The 22,822-nt window shown below is 33.9% G+C and overlaps 1 protein-coding gene across 2 annotated transcripts in view; it reads left to right on the top strand.

Annotated features, from left to right (window-relative positions):
- LOC106458779 (solute carrier organic anion transporter family member 3A1-like) overlaps nucleotides 1-22,822 on the top strand; it is an 89,555-nt gene that overhangs the window by 26,931 nt on the left and 39,802 nt on the right. The window contains exon 1 of one of the 2 annotated variants that reach the window (XM_022385114.1): nucleotides 14,133-14,321. The exons of the other annotated variant lie outside the window; for it this stretch is intronic. The gene's annotated coding sequence lies outside the window, so the exon portion shown is untranslated. Of the gene's footprint in view, nucleotides 1-14,132; nucleotides 14,322-22,822 lie in introns of those variants that run through there. 2 annotated transcript variants of the gene reach the window in all.

Raw genomic sequence — 22,822 nt, 5'->3', positions numbered from 1 at the left:
CGTTGTGAATTATAGCGTTTGTTATAGCGCGACTGTGAAAATTAAGTGTATTGCAAAGCTGTATTGAGAAAGAATAAACCAGTTTTATTTAAGAAAGGACTTGTGTCGCTAAAGTTTCATCGGAAAGAAATTATACGGGAAGTTAACTAACGACCAGAGACGTAACAGTATTATTGGCAACAAAACACGTCTACTGGAAGAAGTATTATAAAGATTTGCATTGTTTTCTTGAGTTCGTCAGTTAACTAGTTGTTAGTATAGTATAATCCTTGAAAAATCTTTATAAATCTCCCCTTAACTCTGTAAACTTAGCATGACTTAATATTTTCAATCTCGCTTTTGCTTTTTTCATTAGATCTTCATGAGCCTAAGCCTTTAAGATTATAACGCTAATTATTTGCTATCTGTAACTTCCTTGTTATCCCAAACATGTTGTTTTTTACCTAAAAACGTTATTAAAACTAAGAATCACGTTTTACTGTGGATGTTTTTAGTACTAATATTTTTTTACAATTTCCACTTAATTGGTCCTCGTTGGATTATATACCAAAAGCATGTTTTTACTAACTACAGTTATTCCACAGTTTTAAAATGCTGTTGTTCTTTGCCTTTAATATAAGATATGTAATGTACTAATTAAAACTAATTAGAAAAGAAAAAAAATCGACAATGCGTAATTTTGTCACATAAATTATGCCTAATGTTTTCCGCTGCTTTGCCAGATTTCTGCATTAAAGCCGTAACGTAAAGTTGTTAAATTGTTATTAATAACACGTTATTATTGGCCCCCCATTGGCACAGCGGTATGTCTGCGGACTTACAACGCTAGAAACCCGGTTTCGATACCCGTGGTGGGCAGAGCACAGATAGCCCTTGTGTAGCTTTGTGCATAATTAAAAACAAACTAAAAAACAAAACAAAAGTTATTATTGAGAAGAAAAAAAGGTGAGTCATTATTGTGTGGCTTTGCACTTAAATACAAACAAAGAAACAAAATCCACCTGCGATTTGATCAAACGAAACAAATAATAGTATTTTTAAAAAAGCATCCTTCAACCCAAAATTATTAAACCTTACAAAATTAGAATAGTGTAGAATATCAACCATCATCTTAGAAATAAAACATACAACCGTCAGGCTTTTCCTAAATCTTATTAGTAATTTTACAAAACCTGCAGAATCGGGTAGAACAATCAACAATATAATAAACCATCCTGTTCAACTAACAGTTAAAGTGAGTGTCACAATCTTGTCTGTCACACCAAACATGCTCGCCCTTTCAGCCGTGGGGGCGTTATAATGTGACGGTCAATCCCACTATTCGTTGGTAAAAGAGTAGCCCAAGAGTTGGCGGTGGGTGGTGATGACTAGCTGCCTTCCCTCTAGTCTTACACTGCTAAATTAGGGACGGCTAGCGCAGATAGCCCTCGTGTAGCTTTGCGCGAAATTCAAAAACAAACAAACACAATCTTGTTTTATTCCGAATTAGGAAAACTTTGAACGAAAATTACATATTCTAGCAGTTTACATTTTGCAGTAACGAAATTCAACACTTCAATAACACTGGAAAACAACAAAACATTTACTGGAGAAAACTCAGGTGCTGATTTCAAAATGTAGTTAGAATCTGTCCATCATCTTTAGATTTTGAGTTATTGTAATATCTGAATATCTTATCAGCACTATTTGGAATACTGTGCAATCATTGCAACAGTACAATAGATTTATGCTGTAAAATTAAATTTACTTGGATAGTTTAATAGGTAAAAGGCATACATTTTTGATTACTTCAAACATTTACTGTATTGTATTGGTGTAAAATTCCAAATATATTGTCCATATATGCTATTTGTTCTCGATATAATTGTAGCGAATTGTACCACTTTTGCTTCATTACCACGCTCACCTGCTCCACCCAGGAATCATGAAACCCTCATGTGCTCAATTTTATAGAACATTCGAGAAGTCTCTCGACTGAGCATAAAAAGGGAGGAGTCAGACGATTTTCTGTCAGTTGCTTCTCACTCACTCAGTTGGTCACTTCGCCTTGTTCTGTGCACAGTTAAAACAAAGTCCGACCATTTTCCTCGCATCATACAAGCGATATAATCAAGTTCTGCAAAACTTTGTTTTTTAAACATTTTAAACTCGAGTTCTGTAAACATAAATTATTATATATTTTTAGAGAATCATTTGAAATGCCGGCTACCTCCAGTTCAAGGAAAGTCCGAAAGTGCAAAAATCACCCAAACAGTTTCTACTACATTTGGGGAAAACATATTACAGTTTCACGAAGGAAAAAGATCATACACAAGGCAAAGGTAGCTTACTACCACTATTTTGGGTGTAAAATTGGTGAAAAAACATTGGGCTCCACATGTGTTTTTTCAGTACAGTTTACACATCTGGCTTGACACTGTGGCTGAGTAAGTTGGGAGTAAGTATGCCATTTGCAATCCCCATGATATGACGTGAGACTAAAGATCATCTAACTGACTGTTATTTTTGCATGACTAATGTTTCTAGATATTCAGGCAACTAATTAATACATTGAATAAGTAGATATTGCATCTGCAATGAAACCAGTACCTCATGTGGATGGTCTTCCAGTTCCACTTCTACCAGCGAACTGGAAAACAGAAGAGTTATCCTGCAAAGAAGACAATGAATCATATTCATCCTCATCATCTAGTAATTCTATTCCTGTGGCACCTCTACATAATCTACCTCATCTGATCACATAAGAAGAGCTAAATAATTTGATTTATGACTTGTTTCTATCAAAGCAGCATGGGGAACTTATTAGCTCTCGTTTACAGCAAAGGAATTTAGTAGCTCCAGCAACAAGAGTTTCAATTTAAGGAAGTCACCATCAAAGTGTTGCCTCTCACTACAGTATGTAAGATACTTTGTGTTTCTATACAAATGTTGATGTACTAATGGAAGAATTAGGTATTGCTTATCATACTAAAGAATGAAGACTTTTTATCGACTCATATAGTTAGTCTGAACGCTGTACTTTTGCACAATGGGAACAATAAGCCATCGATTCTTGTTGCTTATGCTGTGAACATGGAAGAAACTTATCAAAGCATGTAGATTACACCTGAGGCCATCAAATATGATCACCATAGATGTGACATATGTGATGTTCTAAAAGTTATTGCATTACTGCTTGGCGTGCAAAATGAGTATATCAAAATTTGTTGCTTTTGGTGCCTCTCGGACAGTAGAGATGATAAAAACCATTTCAAAAAGAAGAAATTGCCAGAGAGAGAGAATTACATACCAGGGAAACAGAATATGGAGCATCAACCTTTCGTGGATCTTCAAAATGTGTTTCATATTAAACTAGGACTCATAAAGAAATTTCTAAAATGAATGAACAACGATGATAATGGGTTCAGATATCTGTCTGACAAGTTTTCAAAAATTACTGAGCAAAAATGAAAGGAGGTATCTTTGTTAGGCCACAGATTCGGGAGGTGCTGATGGATGATGATTTTGAAACAGTACTCAATCAGAAAGAAATTACTGCCTAGAAATCATTCAAATTGGTTGTCAAAAATTTCTTAGGAAATCATAGAGATGAAAACTATGTTGTGATGATTGATGATATGCTCGAGAACTACAGGAAAATAGGGTCTAAAATGTCACTAAAGATGCACTTCTTACACTCCTATATAGACTTCTTTTTCCAAATGATCTAAGTGCAGTGAGTGATAAGCATGGTGAGGTGAGCGTTTCCACCAAAATATTTCTACAATGAACAGCAATATAAAGGACGATGGAATCCTGCGATGTTGGGAGATTACTTTTGGTACTTACAGCGTGAAACTAAAATACATACAAAAAGCACAACAAGTCAAGCAGATATTTTGTAACAAAAAATAAAAAATAATACCATGATGAAAGTTTTGAAGATAGCCTGAATGTATTTACAGTATATATTCTTATTAATCTCATTGCTTTTTATAAAACTGGTACATTGAACATTCGTAAATGCAACTTTGGCCCGGCATGGACAATTGGTTAAGGCGCTCGGCTCACAATATGCGGGTCGTAGGTTCGAATCCCCGTCACACCAAACATGCTCGCCCTTTCAGCCGTGGGGGGCTTTATAATGTGAGTTATAAGAGTAGCCCAAGAGTTGGCGGTGGTGGTGATGACTAGCTACCTTCCCTCTAGTCTCACACTGCTAAATTAGGGGCGACTAGCACAGGTGGTTCTTTTGTAGCTTTGCGCGAAATTCAAAACAAACAACGAATAAATACAGTTTTTAAAGAAAAAGTTGCTATTTTCATGATATATAAGAACATATCTGTATAAGAATAAATCTATCATAACTCAAAAACTATCTCAATCGATTAGTAATTTTCAAAAGGATTTTTAGAATCAGTATTGTCAAATTACTCAGAAACAGTTGCATTTTCTTCTAGTAGAAAATGTTTTTTGTTGCCCGGTGTAATTATTGGCATTACTGTTAGTGGTCAAGCGTCATGGGGTAAGGCGGTCATTGGAATGTGTTCGGCAGTAATGAAATTCAATCTAACCTATATAAAAGGCCAGTCACGCTTTATTTCTCGAAATAAGAGTCGTAAAAGCCAAAATGCATTTCTCCAGATTGAATAGTTCTATTACTGTTTGCCCATTACGATTTTCGTGACGGGGGTTCAAGGGGCCATGAGGGGGTGCCATGAAACCTTATAAGTGTAGTGAGTATTGATGTAACAAGCCTAAAGTAAAGACGTATTGCGTGATCACCTAGCCTAGAGTCAAAGTGCATAAAATTTATAATGAAAGCAAAAATATCGATTCAATTTTAAGATTAAATCGTTTCTGAATTAAGCTATTTTCTGTTATATCTCCAATGTTTTTAATAAAATAACAAACCTCTTTAATCAACAGACTCTAAATTATGAAATCAACAAATATTTTCAGTTTTGTTGTCTAGACATTTGATTTTCATACTTTCAATACATAGATTAACAACAATATTAGGTTATACTTTTGTTGCTTAGCAACATCGTATAAAAGTCATCGTTGGAACGTAGTGTGTTACTAAAACGCATTAACTTTTCTATATATTAGAAATTGTTAATCAGAATTAACCAACGTTTGATTGCCTCGACTGCACTTTTCTGCTTTCTTGTTGGTAAAATTTGATTTCGCAAAATTTATTTATTTCAGTTAGTTATGAAATGTGAGGTTAAAGTAAATTATGGGGTGGAGGTGGGTGGTAGTACTTGCCCCGTCATTTCTGACAGCTATACGCTAGCATTTCTATAATCATTAGTATTGTTACGCCTCCGTTTGTTAATTAACTTTCCGTAACTTCGTTCCGACGAAACTTTAGCGACACAAGTCCTTACTTAATAAAACTGGTTTATTCTTTCTGAATATAACTTCACGATACACTTGATTTCAACATTCGCGCTAAAACAAACGCTATAACGAACGTTAACTTCAACAATACTTTCTCACTGCAGATCAATTACTCACATTATTGTCCCGTCACGCCGTGACCATCTTATATATACCAGGCTACCCTATATCTAGTAATCTCCCGACAATTCACGAAGGTACAAGATATTTCCAGAAAGCAGGGGGCGTGACACTAGTCACGTGATCTCGCTGACGCAACAGTATTTTCGTTAGTGATCGCAGTAACGAACTTCAAAGCTTCAATAATTATTGATGTTATTGTTTGCGGTCGAGCGTCACGAGTTAAAGCTGTCATTGCAACATATTTCGCGGTAATGAAATCCAATGCTACAATAATTAATTATTGGCATTACGATTAGTTTCAATAGTTTCAATAATTATTGGCATTATTAGACGTCGAGTGTAAAGAGGTAAAGCAAATACATTTCGCAATAATATAAATTCAACGCTTCAATAATTATTGGCATTATTATTTGTAGTCGAGCGTCTTGAAGGACGAAATTCGCTCGTATACAAATTCAAATCGCCGAAATTGAGCGTTTCAGTAGGTATTTGCATCATTGATAGTAGTCGAACGTCACTCTAAGAAATTCAAGCCTTAATTCCCGCTCCGGATTAAGTAGACGGAACTATGTAATCCGACATCAGAGCACCATCTCTTTGTTCACTGCTTATGTTTGTGTTTTATATAGATTAAGTCCATATTTCTCTGGAATTTGTTGGTTCTTATGCATTTCTTTTGCAAGTTTATTTTTTTGTTTTGACTTTCTAATGATCTGTTGGAGCTCCAATATCAGGACTTTACAGTTGATGATGTATTTGTTATTGAAAGCATGTTTACAGAATGGTCGAAATGATAAGTCATTAGACGGAATGTGTTTTGATAGTCTCCCGTATTTGTCGTCTTTTTGGTTCAGAGCGTGCACAAGAGGGGGGAAAGAAGGATCCCCTACTAAATCTTACAGACTCGGTCAATTTGGTCTGTGTGATTTGTTTTTTTTTTTTCTATGGTTGTGAGATCTGTGCTTGCGTTTATATTATTTATATATTACTTGTGTATGTTTAACGTCCCCCTACGTCCTAACGTAGTAGTCAAAGATAAGTTCCTGTGCATGGCCCTGTCCTGGTTTTCCCTACATGCGTTAATGAACGTGCAATAAATAAAAATACAATTTATTTACCATCTTTTTCACATAGATTGTAGTATTGAAGTACAACCTAAAATACCTGTTATAAAGGCCTGGCATGACCAGGTGATCAGGGCGCTCGACTCGCAATCTGAGGGTCGCGGGTTTGAATCCCCGTCCCACCAAACATACTCACCAATTCAGCCGTGGAGGCGTTATAATGTGACTATCAATTCCACTATTCGTGGGTAGAACAGTAGCCCAAGAGTTGGTGGTGGGTGGTGATGACTACCTGCCTTCCTTCTAGTCTTTCACCATTAAATTAGGGATGGCTAGCGTAGAAGCCCTCGTGTAGCTTTGCGCGAAAGTCAAAACAAAGCTGTTATAATGCTAATATTTCTTTTATTACGTTATTCAATAAAAGTTTTGCAAATTCATTTTGTTTTTCATAGACGTCGGAATCAGAGGGTCGCCGGAGGGCACTTGTCTCTCCAATAATTAAATTAGGGGCCCGAATATCAATACTTCCCTCCCCCCCCCTCAAATAATTTGCGGATAACAATTTTCATTTAGTCTTTTTCTATGCAGTCAGCCGAAATGAAAGGAGACTACAGTTTTTGGCAAATTCTAAATATTACGTGTGTGTTTAACGTCCCCTACGTCCTAAAGTAGTAGTCAAAGATAAATTCCTGTGCATGGCCCTGTCCTGGTTTTTCCTTATATGTGTTAATGATCGTGCAATGAATAAAAAAGACAATTTGTCTGTACCTCCAAGATGCACCTACTCTTCACTTATTTCATCAGTCTCGAAGTAATTCTTTAATCACCACATTTTTAGTAAAAACTACGCAGAAAAATGAAAAAAGTACATGTGCACTCTGAAAGAGAGTTAAATAGAACTCTTGAGCCTTTTCACTGTATTCTATGTCAATAAGTAGAAAACATGGTGCGGACATTCCGACACAAATTTTCAACTCTCTGGACTGTACAAATGATAAAAGATATTTGGTAAGTAATAAACTTTTTTATGTTTTAATGGCAAGTAGGTAATACATATGTTAACTTACCACATATTCTCTTTGTCACTCTGTTGAGAACGCTTTCAGGCTCCTTTTTTGGTAGTGCTCAACAATATACATCGTCGCTTAGCAACAAAACTATCACCTGATTGTTCTTAGGTTAACTATGGTGTTTATGAAAGGTTTGTTTTTTATTCTTTATTTTTTATAACGTCGGTGATGTAACAGCAAAATAGTTTAATTCAGAAGTTTTATAACACTGAGTTGTAGCCAAAAGCAAAATAAAATTTACCAAGTAGTGTTTCAGCTAAGCCTTACATTACGTTTATGTATTAGGCTTCATGGTTTAATTAGACTACAAGTACTGAAATAGCTCTACTATTACTAATGTTATAGAGTCAGTGTTTAATAAGTTTTAAGTGGGTGAATAAATGTTAAAAAAGGAGCCTGAAAGCGTTCTCAACAGAGTGACAAAGAGAATAAGCCTTTTATAGTTAGTGATAATGTGTATACTGGCTATTATCTGAAACATCCTTATTATTTGTACAACTTACGATTTTGTAGTACACAACAAACAATTTAATTTGTATTTTGTATGTTTTTGTATATATAATATGAAATGCCTGTTATTGTGTGAAATTGTTGAATAGTATTTTAATGCGTTTTTATTGATTGTCAGATAATTTTTATTCAACTCGACCCCCACCTCCCAATGTTTTGTGCGTTCCGACGTGACCGGTCTTTGTATTCTAGAAAACATCAAGCCTTAGGGATCCAAGTGTTGTTAGCTATGATATATATTATCTATTTTAATTCTGGTCTATTACAGTTTAATAATCTTTCCGGTGGGACAGAGGTAAGTTTACAGGTTTGCAATACTAGAAGCGGAAGGTTCGATTCCCCGCGATGGACACATCAAGTAGAGTAATCTGGCATGGCTCTAAAACCAAAAAAAAACATTTCCATTTAATATTTTCTTATACAAATCCCGCCTTGCTTTATAAGTACAAAATAACAAAGACTTCGTGATACACTCTGATAAATTACGTATTACATGCCTTTTATAGTTAAACAAATATAGATAAAGTATCCTATGAATATTCGCGTATAAATATATTACATACTGATCCATCTTAATAAACGACAAATAATAGGCTATTATAGCTTATTAGGAATTTTTAGTCAAATCTTATCTAACTACATAGATCAGAACAAAAGCAATTTTTTTGAAAGTAAAATGTACATTAATGATGAAAATACTGTGTAACAAGCTGATTAAACATACTTGGTAAACACACACGAAAAAACTAAAACTTATAATGATTAGATTGTATGGAAATACGGTAGCCAAGCGGTTTGAATCAATTAAAAGTTATTAGAGGGTTAACATTTAAGCTCAGCTGGCAGAAGGCTTATTGTGATTCGATCACAGGTTATTTAAGAAAATTGGGTTCCCACAAAATCACTAGTTGGGTGTCCTTAATTGTAGACAATATAGATTCTGGCGTTATCCTATTTATATGTCCACGAGGTTCGGTCGGCTTATTAGTTTGGATTAACTCTAAACCAAAACACTGGGTCAACAATGTAAAATATTTTTATAAGTGTATTTATGATTAACAATATTTAAACATTATCATCAACAAGATTTAACAAAACTAAATCTAAAATGATGTTGTTTATGAATAGCATAAAAATACTAGTCGTTTCTTATTCACATCCATATTTAAGTCAACATATAGCATGTAACGCAATTGTTACCATTATTGAGATTAATTGAAATAAAACGAAATCACAAATGTCTCCCGGTGAGACAGCGGTAAGTTTACGAACTTACAACGCTAAAATCCGGAGTTTGATTTCCCGCGGTGGACACAGTGTCCAACGTAGTTTTGATTTAAAAACAAACAAATAAATAAAATCACCAAATTTGTTTTATTTTTTTCTTCTAGGTTGTTGTTTTTGCCACCAGGTGGTGGCTTTGCACCTAAAAGAACAACTGATATAGTAGTGTACTAGAATAAGGTGACCAAACAACCATTCTAACACGCTAGTTGTGCATTAACATTTTGTTAAATAAATAATTCCTACTAGAAAACATTGTTTTTAAATAACTTTTAAACAGCATTTGTTCCGCACTGTGCAAGAGCTTCCTACTTCCGCTCCACTGTAAATGGGAAGAAGGTGAATGCTGCATCCGAAAGCGAAAAAAAAGAAACATCAATAATTTAATTTTTGAAAGTCATACACAGTTTGTCATCTGCGCTAGCCGTCTTTAATTTTGAAGTTATAGGTTAGATGTGTGTCTGCTAGTCCACACCAGCCACAGTTTGTCATCTGCGCTAGCCGTCTTTAATTTTGAAGTTATAGGTTAGATGTGTGTGTCTGCTAGTCCACACCAGCCACAGTTTGTCATCTGCGCTAGCCGTCTTTAATTTTGAAGTTATAGGTTAGATGTGTGTCTGCTAGTCCACACCAGCCAACTCTTGTCAGATAAAATAATGTGATTTAACCGTCATTCTTATAATGCATCAACGACCTCAAAGTGGAGAGCACGATTTATTTTTAATTTTGTGGTGACGGGACGCTAACCACAGGGCCGGCTTACCGCGTACGGATTGATTTATATATGTTAGAATTCAATAGCGCTTGGTATTTATGTTGTTTCTAAACTTTTGACAAACAAATAGTCCAGCCAAGTTTGAAATCGTTAATCCTTTAATCAACAACGTGGGTACTTGAAGTACCAATAGTTCTGAGTAGCTAATTATGAATTAATCTCACATATCGCAAGTAATATTACAACAACTAAGATAGGCAAACATAAATCATGGTTGGCCTTTCGATGGAAGAACTTAAATTTTAAGATTTTTTTAGTTCGAAGCTTCCTGCACGATGTGTTGACTTGAAATAAACTTTAATCTAAAATTCTGTCACGTACTAAAAAAAACAAAAAAACAAATTCATTAATACTATTATGGTACAAAATATCGGGTCAGAAGAGCTTTTATTCGACCTCTTTGAATTTTTATAAGTGGCTTTGTAGATCACTAGGGCATTCGGCCATGTCCGTCAATTAATCTTAGTCTATGTACCAACAGTAATCTTTTAAGCGCGTTAATGTAAGAAACAATAATATGATGTAGTGATTTATTATAATGAGCTCTAGGTCGCGTTTTGAGCCTAAAAATATAGCATTCGCAAAGGACCCCCAGCAGGATCCAGGATCTGAGCCCCTGATGGGAGACCAAGAGGGAAGCTCTAAACTTTTAGTAATTTTAGCAATATTTTAAGTCTTAATACCACTAAGTTATGGCTTAAAGTGCCGATTTTCTTTGTGAAATTTTCCGTGAACAAAGGCCTTTAACAATCGATAATATCATTTTGAGAAAAGAAAAAAAAACGTAAACATCTGTTCATTTAATTGAATAATTAAGGAAATTCCTTTATTCGGTCCAAAGTTATGCTATTTTCCATTTTGAACTTGGCTTGGCATGTAGACAGTACACTGGGGTTGCCCTATATTTTCTGGCACGTGACGAGGCATGACCCTACACCAAGTACAGAGACATTCTCTAAACAAAGTGTTGATCTGTTTCGAAAAAAGATTATGCCACAAACACACTCTTTTATACAAAACAGATGTGTATTTGTGTTTTGACGAACATAACTTATACAGACCAGAATAACAATTCGTACATATTTGTCCGATCATACGCTAACGTCTCTGTTACTACTCGATCATTTACTTAATTACTACTCCATGCATGTAGACAATAAACCAATATAGAACAGTATGAAAACATTTTGAGGACTGTACTATCATATGCAAGTACCCTTTTTATGCATCTACTTTTACAATGTTTTTACGTGGATATGCTCCGGGTAAAGTGTAAATATTATTGTTAAATTTATAGTGTCATATAGTTGAGGTGCTGTTAGGTTGTTTTTTGTAAGTTTACATTTCTTCATATTTTCTAAACTATGATAAATTCTGGAAGTTTAATGAATTGTAAATACCTTGTAAATGATAGAAATGGAAAGTTCACCCCCCCCAACCCCACACACAACTTTCGTACACTTTATGGGTAAGTATTAATATCAAGACGATCACTACGTATCAAAGAGCAATAGATAATGCAATAAGCCTTTTTGTAGTTCGTTAAGACGCATGTGTGGGCCTCTAGAAACTGTATTTAAAAGACATGAAAGAATTAAAATGAGTGAAAACAAAGTTAACTGTTTGCAAATTCGGATCGACTGACACAACCTTTCCTTAAAAGGATATGGAAATGATTCAAATTTCTTCCCAAAATCTCACTATTTCATAAATTGTCATTTTCGTCAAAGAACTGGAAAAGGTTAGAAATTATTTTCAGATATGTCCACCACTTTTTTGACATACCGTCGCCATGATGGGATTTCCACATCAGAGTTTAGTTCAGTGTTTCTCAAACGGTAGGTCGCGGGGGGTTTCCAGGGGGGAGCACGAACTGTCTGTGCTGAGTCAACTTTTGTTTTAAGTCATCGAGGTGTTTGAGAGGTGCACATATCACTTTTATTTTGAACTATGACGAATTACGTCTAGAAACATCAGGAATCTTCTCACCTTGTAAAGATAATGGGGGTCACGACAACCAAAGCCCGGACGTAGAGATCGTCTGACAAATCCAGCTGAGAAACACTGGTTTATTTAAAGCTAAATGACATCCGCTGACGTGACCTGGAGCGTAACATACATTGTAATAACACTAATGAAAAGCCATTGGTTTATGGCTTGTGTACGTATTGTGCAGGCGAATTTAAAAGCAAGTGGAATTTTTGAATTGAACATTTTTTATTATAACAGTAACGCCTTTGCTGCTAGTCATCATGGAAAATAACCTTAACAGTTTTTTTATAAGCAAAATAAAAACACTTTTGTTATAGTTCTGCTTGCATACATAATATTAAAACTGTAATTGTAAACCGAAACTTACTCTACAGATTGTTTTACATACCCCATGACTCAGCGATAAGTCTAAGGGCTTATAACGTTAAAAACCTGATTTCGATATCCGCAAATCCGCGGTGGGCAAAGACAGAATAAGCCATTGTGTAGTTTTGTGCTTATAAACAAACAAACAAAATATTATTTTTTTTTTTACCGAAATAAAACGAAGGATTAAAGTAATAGATTCAATTTAAAATCATGAGCCTAGAAATGTTTATTCTTTCATTACATATTTAAATTGAATGCTATTTCACTTTGGAAATAGACATGTATCATGTTTCATGAAGTATATTTTTGGGCTGTAATCTTCTTTTTGCTGAAGAGTATAAAACTATTATTAGAGAAACTAATATTTCATGCCAAACATACTTTCAATTCATTTTTTTATGATTGTACTGTAATAGTAATTTGAAGACCGAAATGAAACATAAAATTCTTATTTGCATAGATTCATTAATTAAATATGTATTAGTAATAAATATGATTTCCTATTTATACATTAAGTTTTAATTTTCTTTGGATTTTTTAAGGATAATGCTAATATTTTATAGCCATAAAGTATTAAATTTATGATGTGAAAACCAGAGGTATAGTCATAAGCCAATATAAGGTTTGTACAAACGTACCTGCAAAATGGATTGTATCCAGGGAAGAGTGCTTTATTAATAGACAGATATATTTAGAAGCGTATCAGTGAGAAAACATAAATCATATCTCAAGAAGTATGATCCTCGTCCAATCACATGCAGTGATTTTGATATTACAAGAACCATGGCTTCACGTGTATCATGTTGCAATTTCGTAATATGTGACGTTTTTACGCAAAATAATGAAAATAAAACATTTTGTTTCATTTCAAAGAACGTCATAATTTAAGGCACTTCTTTTATAGGATTTTACCAGAATTATGTTAATATTTGTTAATGACTCTATTTTTGGTAATCTAAGACTTTGTTTTCTAATACCTGTTCATATAAAAATAATCCATTATCGGCTATTTTTTTTTATTCCATGGAAAGTAATGCCACTTACGATTGTCGTTAGGTCCGTAATGCCTAGCACTATTGCGCAAAATCATCGTCCAGTTTGAATAATTATCCCGACTAAATAATGGAGAAAAGGGTTACTAAAAGAAAAGAAAGTAGATTTCAAAAATCTTTCAAGCTCTACCAGATTATAAACACAAACCCCTAAACTAGATACAATAGCCTCTGTATGAGCTTCGAAGATTGGCGTTTGGGGCGTTGTGGTTGATGGACAAAAAAAGGCGAATTGATGATAGTTAATTCATGTTAAAATATAATAGTGACAAATTCTTAATGTCTGAAAGGAATAAGTATTCTTTTATGATAAATTCGAAACAAGGGTGTGTGTTTTGAGATAAAATGGTGGTTGTTATTTGTTACTCACAGCTAGCTTTTTTTTTTCCCCTTCAAAAATTGTCGTTGATAGTCTCAAAAACGCAAGTGCTAGCTCCCTCCGTTACCTACTAGCGCCATCTAGGAATAGAAGTAGTCCTACCTGATATAGAAAAGAGTATTTACCTTGGATTCAGCTAAGTGGAAGGCTGTGAAGAACAAACTCTCTCGGGTTTCGTGGTCGAAGTCGCCTTTTCACTACACAGTGTAGCGCGTGAATATTTTCTAATGCGTGGATTATTCATCCCTCTTTAGGAATGCCTTGTAAATATTTTTGCTGATCTCATTTAAATATTTCAATTGCTAAAACGAGAACGAGGTAAGAAATAAGCTTTGTTCCGTGTTTTATAGAATTCTGACAAGAAGATGAGAACCTAGTGATTTACATAGCTATGCTACCTCTAACTTATAAAGTGGTATTAATTATTATGTATTTACTTTTTCCTCTATTGTTCATCCGTTGTATATTTCTTAACCTACCCGATTGTTGTTTCTATTCACAAACCAAAGAAATAATTCACTACTTGAACTGCAGGAGTTTATAAGATACGTCTGTTATGTATCGTTATACGTAAAACCATAAAACTGTTTTAATATTATAGCTTGGAAATCTGTCTAAATTAGCATTTTTTTAAATGTTTAATTACATTCTATTCGTTTGGTACGTCATTTCCTAGTGTCTATTTTAATTGTCTAATTCAATATATTTTAAATTGTAGTAATAGAACTATCATATTTTATTTGGTAATAATTATGTATGACCTAGTTTCGGGGTTAAAACGTAAAGGTCTTCATATATGGAATTCGTTTCTTTTCATTGTTTTGGTTATACGTGAGTAAATTAAAGACTGAACGGACAAGTCATGAGTATGGTCATTTTAAACTGAAAAAGAATATACACACATACACACACATATATATATATATATTCATATTGGATTAAATTAGACAAAAGAAGAGATCAGTTCTTCTGGAGAAAGCATCTTGAAGTATTCTTCAAAAAATCAAATGTTCTAACAACTTCCAATTTTATAAAGTGTACTCTGCCATGCTCAGTGTTTTGTGAAGAGGTGCACCTTTACTGTTCGGAGTATTATGTTATCTTAATCTGGCGGCAGATAATTATTATGAAATGTGGAGGATAACGTCATTAACAATTCGTTTTACACATAATAACATTTTCGTAAAAAAAAGAAAGAAAAGAATACATGTCAATAATTGATAAAGCAGCAGATGTTCATGAAGTGTGGGTTCAAATATTAGTACCCAAGTCAGCTACAGATTATCATATTCGTAATACGAAAATGATATACATTGGAAACTGAAACATCTACAGATTGTCATATCATTAATGAAAGATAAACATCAGTACCTTAATCGGCTACATGTTAACACAGTGTTATCAAGTAAATGGTAACTGGATGAACTACTGATGACCGTCCACTTTTAGGGATATTGAGACAAACAGTATTTGGATCAGTTACAGATTATCATATTATTATCAAAGTAGGTTAAAGATCAGTATCGGAGGCAGCTAAACATTACAAATTTTTAGGAAGAGTGGGGTTAACATCATTACTTGAATCAACGCTAGTTGATCATTTTTAGGCAGAGAGTATCAATATTTGAATCAGTTGCATTTTATTACTATCAAGGGTATGGTAAAAATATGTGTATATTATTACTATCAAAAATAGGGTAAAGATTAGTGTCTTAATCAGATAAAAAGAATAGTGTAAGCAACAACAGTATATAGATCAGATACTGTGACTGCTTTCTGAGGAAAATTGAGTTGAACACCAGAACATACATCAGCCACAGATTATCTATCGTATAAAAATATCATTTTCTGTGTCAACTACAGGTTTCTGTTTTTGTTTGTTTTTTGATAATGAGAAGGTTAAACCTAAATTTTGGATAAGCTATAGTTATTTATATTTATATAACAGTAGTACCTGAATTAACTAGTTAGCTATATTCTTATGAATAATAGCATAACAGGATTACACGAATTAGTTAGGGTTAACTATAATTTTATACAAAGGTAGGAAGCATGAGTAACCGAATTAGCTATAGTTAGCTATATTCTTATGAATAATTGGGTAACACGAGTCGGCTATATCATTATATTGAACCAACTATAAATAACAATATATTTAAGAATTTTAAAGTGTAAATTTTTCCTTCATTAATTTCCAATGTGTAATCACATCGTTACGAACTGCTGCTCTGTGTTTCTTTATGGAAAAAAAATGTGTAATTGAACGTCTCAAAAAGTAACTTTACTTGAATGAAATGAGGGCATAATTTTTACAATACTAAAATCACTTTACTTATTGTATTGCAAGTACAGTGAATTAATTCGCATTCCACCACATATCTTTTACTTCTTCGCCTACTTTCAATGTCCAATTTAATAATCACGACGTTCCACGTGTAAGCTGATATTTCTTGCCCAAGGGCTTTTGATGTCACAGCTTAGACCATTATTAATCGTCTATAACACGTTTACTGGTATCTCAACCGGTCAAGATCCTTTAGAAGTAAGTAGGAGATCACCACAAGACAATCTAAGAAAATGAGCTTTTGCACTACCTACCAATCTTGAATCTTTCAGACATGTATCTTAAACTATTAGCTCCGTCTTGGAAAAGGATCTTGAAGGCATCTCGTTTTTCCTTATTCAACATTGGAACTATACCTTTTCCATGATAAAAGTTTTTGTTGCCTGGTGTTTGCTGAATTAATTGAGATACTTAATGTGCACCTGTACGTTTTTCTCATACTTTCGAAACCTTAATGCACGGATTCTTATTGTCCGAACTTTTTGGATTACTCCTTATTAATTAAAGTTACTTTCGTACTGTTTATTCTTTGGCTGATGTTCATGGCGTATTGGATTTCGTTCGTTAAATTGTTTTCAGTACCTTCGTGGTTTTATCGTAACTGTTTACATGTTTTATATTATTGGTTAAGATGCCTCAGGATGATCTTCAATGTTTTCTAATGTACCATCAAGCGAGTAAGGATGTTTAATTATTATTTCCTTTTTGGTCAAGGTTCTTGAAAAACAGATGGTTTAAAAAAACGGAAGATATGTTTCAGGATAAGTACAAAAAATTTCACGAAATACGGATGTAGGACCTGAGATAGATTAACTGTAGCAACAGAGAAAAAAAAGACGAATCAACCCAGCAGATCAAGGAGAAACCAATAGAAAACACAAGTTTAATACAAATATTAAAGTTGAAAACGGATATAATACCAAAAGAGCCTACAATATATTAACCTGGACGTGAAAATTTAGGAAAACTTAGAAACTAATGTCCAAAAATATCATAATAAATATTTTGTGATAAAGGCCTCACCCACAGCGGTTAGAATATCAATAGAATAATATGAGGTACTTCATTTCAGGATGATTCTTATAATCTATCTTATCCAAGAAGATTCGAAAGAAGTAAAACCTCAAACAAAGAGAAGAGACTAAAAATTAATGCTAGGACTAGTAATAAAAGCGAGAAAAACCCGAGTCAACTTTACTAAATCAAGAAGGAAGTCATATAACATACAAATGAATTGTGCTAGAATTAACTGTGGTTTACTTTGTCATTATTGTCACAGAATAGCTCATCTGTCAAGCTAGATATTTCTCTGAAGCAACATTTGTGAAGTGAAGATTCATCCATGTGAGGTTAGCCAAACCTGAGAAGTATATATTTTTCCTAGTAGAAGAAGCAGCTGGAACTTACGAGAGACAGTCATTATTGTTCCTTAGAACAACTATATTAAATGTACGATAACAAGGATGCGTTTAATCAAACTACACGGCAGTTACACTGTATAAATAAATATGAATGTCATGTGATGAAGGTGTTGTAATTGTGCGAGTAACTAAAGTTACAAGTTATTTGTTTGTAGGCTTTAGCGAATCATATCATGAGAGTAAGCGCGTTTGCTATGGTTAGGGATTTAAATAAAATATAGCATTGTATCTAAACGTATTTTCCTTCTCCAAAAGTATCGAAATTATTCAAAACCAACTCCTTCGTACTCAGAGAAAGAATTTATGACATAGGAGAGATGAATTATCACATTTCAGTGAAGCCATTAATGAGGGGCCGTATGCACGTCTCTAAAGTTATCATCATGGTGTTTCCTCACAAAAATAATTATAATTTGATTGTAACTTAAGTAAACATATTCTAGGTTTGATTAAATCAACATTATGCACAATAAGTCCGGGGATATTTTTTGTTTTACTGCTCAAAAAGCCATCACGTAACAGAAAGCCAATTCTGAGGATCGTGTTCAAATAACTATAATTTTTTCCCCTGAGGAATAGATAAAAGAATAGTCAAATTAATTAAATGCTGTTTTGTACCCCTCCCTCTTCCACAAGGTTTTCGTGAAATTGCGCCATCATCTCAATTGAACGATGAAAAAAAAAAAACGAGAATGAAACACGTGTATTACAAGCTATGTCTTAACATCTTATAGATTGCACTGAAACAGCAGTTTTCAGAATAAAGGTAGTTACATAAAGGACGATGAAAAATATGAAGACACAGCTGAGAAACCCAAAATTATTTTTATAATGCACTCTTTTATTATTGGTTAGAGGCGGTTAAAGTATTTTTGCGAATGGATTTATGACTTTAAAACTGTGACAGAGAATAACAAAAAGAGATGTTGGTCAAACCAAGTTGAGTTGAACAAGATAGAACTGTTAAATAATGTGGCTGTTTCCATTGTAATTTTACACGTTCACAGAAGTTTGCGTATATCATACTTATCCATCTTCTGAAGAGGTACATCAACGAACTGCTAGTAGTAGATCGATAAAAAATTAGCTATAGTTAATAACTCAAACGCGATTTCTGCCTGTTATTCTGATACGAGTACAAATCAGAAGCATAAGAAGCCAGCAGTGAAAACGCAGATTGGGTTGACGAATTAACCATCTAAGTCAGGTTATTGTACTCACTATAGTAGAAGAACCGGATTCGGTAGATCTGCCATCTGACTAGGAAATTTGCTTTATAACTGAAATTATAGGCATTAGCTGTAAACACGTCATTGAAACATTCACTTTTCTTACGTTGTTGTTTGAAAATGTCTATGTTTGAAAGTTTTGTCTTGAAATTAATTTATTAATTATCTAAGTAAGGCATACTGACAAAAGCAATTAAATTGTTTCATTTGGCATTATATTGATTAAATATTTAAATATGCTTAAAATCTCTAAATACTTTAATGGTTTATGAATACTAATAAACTAACTATTTTAGCTTCACGTATCAACTTAAGTCCGTTTCTCGTCAGCTTGTTTTTTATCCCATTACTGCACGTTCGGTTATCTCACCTTCCCTGTTGTCCAGTTTCCGATTTTATCTTTGACATTTTATATCCTGCAGTAACGCTATACCCTGCCACTCTTTCACTAAGAAGTAACTCAGTCATGCCGGTATTATTCAAAGTGTCACGTTAACTTCTGAGAAAGGGTTGCATCTCGTGAATACAGCACTAATGAAAGTTATTATTAAATACATATCTAAGGAGACCAGAGGAACAATATTTGACACTGTCAATATGGAAATAAAAACAATGAGAGCAAGGTTAGCGATAAAAAACGCTCTTGACCTACATATTTCTTTCTCTTACTTTGTTTCCACCAATGACCATACTCAAAATGCATTATTTAGATGCAAACACAACACGGCCACTGTTGTCTAGTAGAGTCGTTAGGGTCATGACAACAAAGCCTTGCTTATCATTCCAATTTGTTAAAAAAAAACATTAATCATAAGGCATTAAGATAAATTGTTGTTAAATTACAAAATGCAGGAAAAAAAAACCTAAACATATGTGAATAAAACAATTTTAAAAGAGCGAAATACATTTATAATGAGAGATGTGTTGCTGAACTAAAATTAGGAAAAACGTAGAAATTGAGAATGTATTTTATTGTGTCAGTAAAGCGTGTAGAATTGTCAATTTTTTTAGAAGAATGTTATGCGTTACGAAAGGATAGAAGGGCAGAAAAACCGGTTGGTAAGATTTAGTTGTTCGATAGGAGCAGAGAATCCGGTAGGCCCGACCTTGGGACTGAGCGCAGACGCAACTGCAGCCTCAGCAAAGTCAAGGCTATGGTGGGTTGATGCATGAATTTCGTTTACAGTCGCTACCTGCTTACGGCCACTCAGTTTTCGGAGATATATAAAAAAGGGGGTAGAAGATTAGTCCTCGACACTTCATGAGAAAACACGTTTCTAATATCCAGAGTATAAAAAGACGTCCTAATACTGTATTACAAATGTGGCAGAGAAACTCTAATGCTTATGTTTTATACATTGTATGCAGATATACACGTACACTTTTGAATTCCTTGTTAGATCAGGACGTGAGCTTCTTAGGACAGATCTGAGGAATTCAGAAGAAAATAGAATCAAAGAGAGGCCATCTTTAAGAACACTATCTGTTTGGTTCTCACTTCAATGAGTCAAATGTGATCCCGCATTAATAATAAAGAAAGCACGCACACGAGTAGCATGTGTTCTATAACATGAAGTGAATAGGGATAATGATGCATAGAAACGTATGGATTACCTCTCTCTCTGAGACATCAACAGTACAGCATCGAAGATGGTCATAGTAATAATGGTTTTTTGTTGTAGAATTGTGTCCCAAGTAAACATAAGAAATCGTTTATATATATGGCTGAATGTAATGCATGTAATACACACACACACACACATCAAAATATCAATAGTGAAATTTATTGAAATGTTACTCTCAAAATTTACTATTATAATGTTTATCATAAGAAAACTTGATAAAATATGTCCATGACCACGCTAGTAATATATACTGAACAACAAACTATAAATTATACTAAATATCTAGAAAGTACAAAAGGTAAAGTTTTTATTTTTATTCAATATATATATTACTAACGCGATAATGGATATATTTTATCAAGATTTCTTCTGAATTTTGAGAGTAACATTTCAATGAATTTCACTGTTGATATTTTGATGTTTTCATTATTTTTTTCATCATTGATGTAATTTATAGCACTTGACTTGTTATATATATATATATATATAATTTTTAGATCAAAACTGTCGAAAATAAGCACGTAAGTTGGGAAACTAATATCACTTAATGTACGAGACACTACACATATAAAATGAATGACATAATTCATAGAGTATGAAAATAGCATAATGTATTTTGAGTCGTACAGTTTGATAGTAGTTTGTTTGTTTTGAATTTCGCGCAAAGCTACACGAGGGCTAGCCGTCCTTAATTTAGCAGTGTAAGACAGCTAGTCATCACCACCCACCTCTTGGGCTGCTATTTTACCAACGAATAGTGGGATTGACCGTCACATCATAACGCCCCCACGGCTGAAAGGGCGAGCATGTTTTGGTGTGACGGGGATTCGAACCTGCGACCGTCAGATTACGAGTCGAGCGCCCTAACCGCCTGGCCATGCGATGGTAGTAACAGTAAGATTTGCTATTTATATTTCAACTTTCTTATTTTACTTTCAATATTTGTTTCGAATAAAAATTTCAGGATTTCAGGGAGAGATGGAACTGCCTCCCCTTGTCCGTTTGAACGAGTGATATGTCTTAACAAATCGTGAATAATAATAATAATAAAAAAACAGCTACGAAGAAAGCAACAAATCTTTTTTGGAATGATTATATCATTTTAATGGTGCCCCCCAGTGACACAGCGGCATGTCTGCGGACTTACAACGCTAGAATTCGGGTTTCGATACCCGTTGTGGGCAGAGCACAGATAGTCCATTGTTTAGCTTTTTGCTTAAGTACAAAACAAAACAAAAATGTTTATGAAAAGTTACGCATGTGCAGAATCAGTTTGATAAAATTCATGTTTGATGCCGATTTGACTGGGAATTCAATATCCTCGGCACATCTGCATCTGCGCATCGAGAAAACGTTTGATAGTTTAAACTGCTGACCTTGCGCCTGAAAACGAGTTTGAAAAGTTGAACTAAAATCCTGCTATATTTTTCTTCGAAGTGTGATTAATTTCATGTCTCTAGTAGTCATTATACCAGAAAGTAGTTTGCTTGACATGTAAATATAGGCGAGCACATTAAAACGCTATGTAAAAGCTTGAATATAGTTGATGATTTTGTTGGCTCACAAGTCCACGAACAAGTGTCTTTACATTCAAGACGAATTTATTCGGTTAGAAAAACAACAACAAATCATTGAATAAAAATTAGCTTTATTCTATTAATCTTTATTTAGAATGTGCGAAACCTACAAGAAATGTATTTTGTCTGGTTGTTTTAGAGCACAGCCACAGTAGGCTCTCTGCTGAGTCCACCTTGGGGAATCGAATCCCGAATTTCAGTATTGTAAATCCGCAAACTTATCCCCTTCCCACCAGGGAACACAAGCAATGGAACTATTCAGATTTGATTTAATCCAGTATCACGCCAAATTGTCTAATTCATCATTATTTTCTAGCTATGAATCATATTTTGTAATGATTTTGCGATACGATTTATACAAAAATCTGCAGGAAACGATGAAGCTAGTATTTCAGATGAAGCGGTCTAAATCTACTCATGTCTGTTTAGGGAAGGATGATAATCAGAACGATTTGCAAAAAGTTTATGCTCAAAAATCCGATAAAATTGACTAAAATATTCCTTGATTAAAAATAAATGCTAAATATAGAAAACAAAAAAATACAGTGTTTAGTTGCAACATACGTAAGTTGTAACACGTACGTTTTAAAAATATCTTTTAATATTAACAGCTAAAATCAATA

Source organism: Limulus polyphemus, unplaced genomic scaffold (assembly GCF_000517525.1).
Source record: "Limulus polyphemus unplaced genomic scaffold, Limulus_polyphemus-2.1.2 Scaffold513, whole genome shotgun sequence".
Lineage (NCBI taxonomy): Eukaryota > Metazoa > Arthropoda > Merostomata > Xiphosura > Limulidae > Limulus > Limulus polyphemus.
The sequence above is the reverse complement of the archived record's forward strand: the minus strand, read 5'-3'. Positions and strand labels throughout refer to the sequence as shown.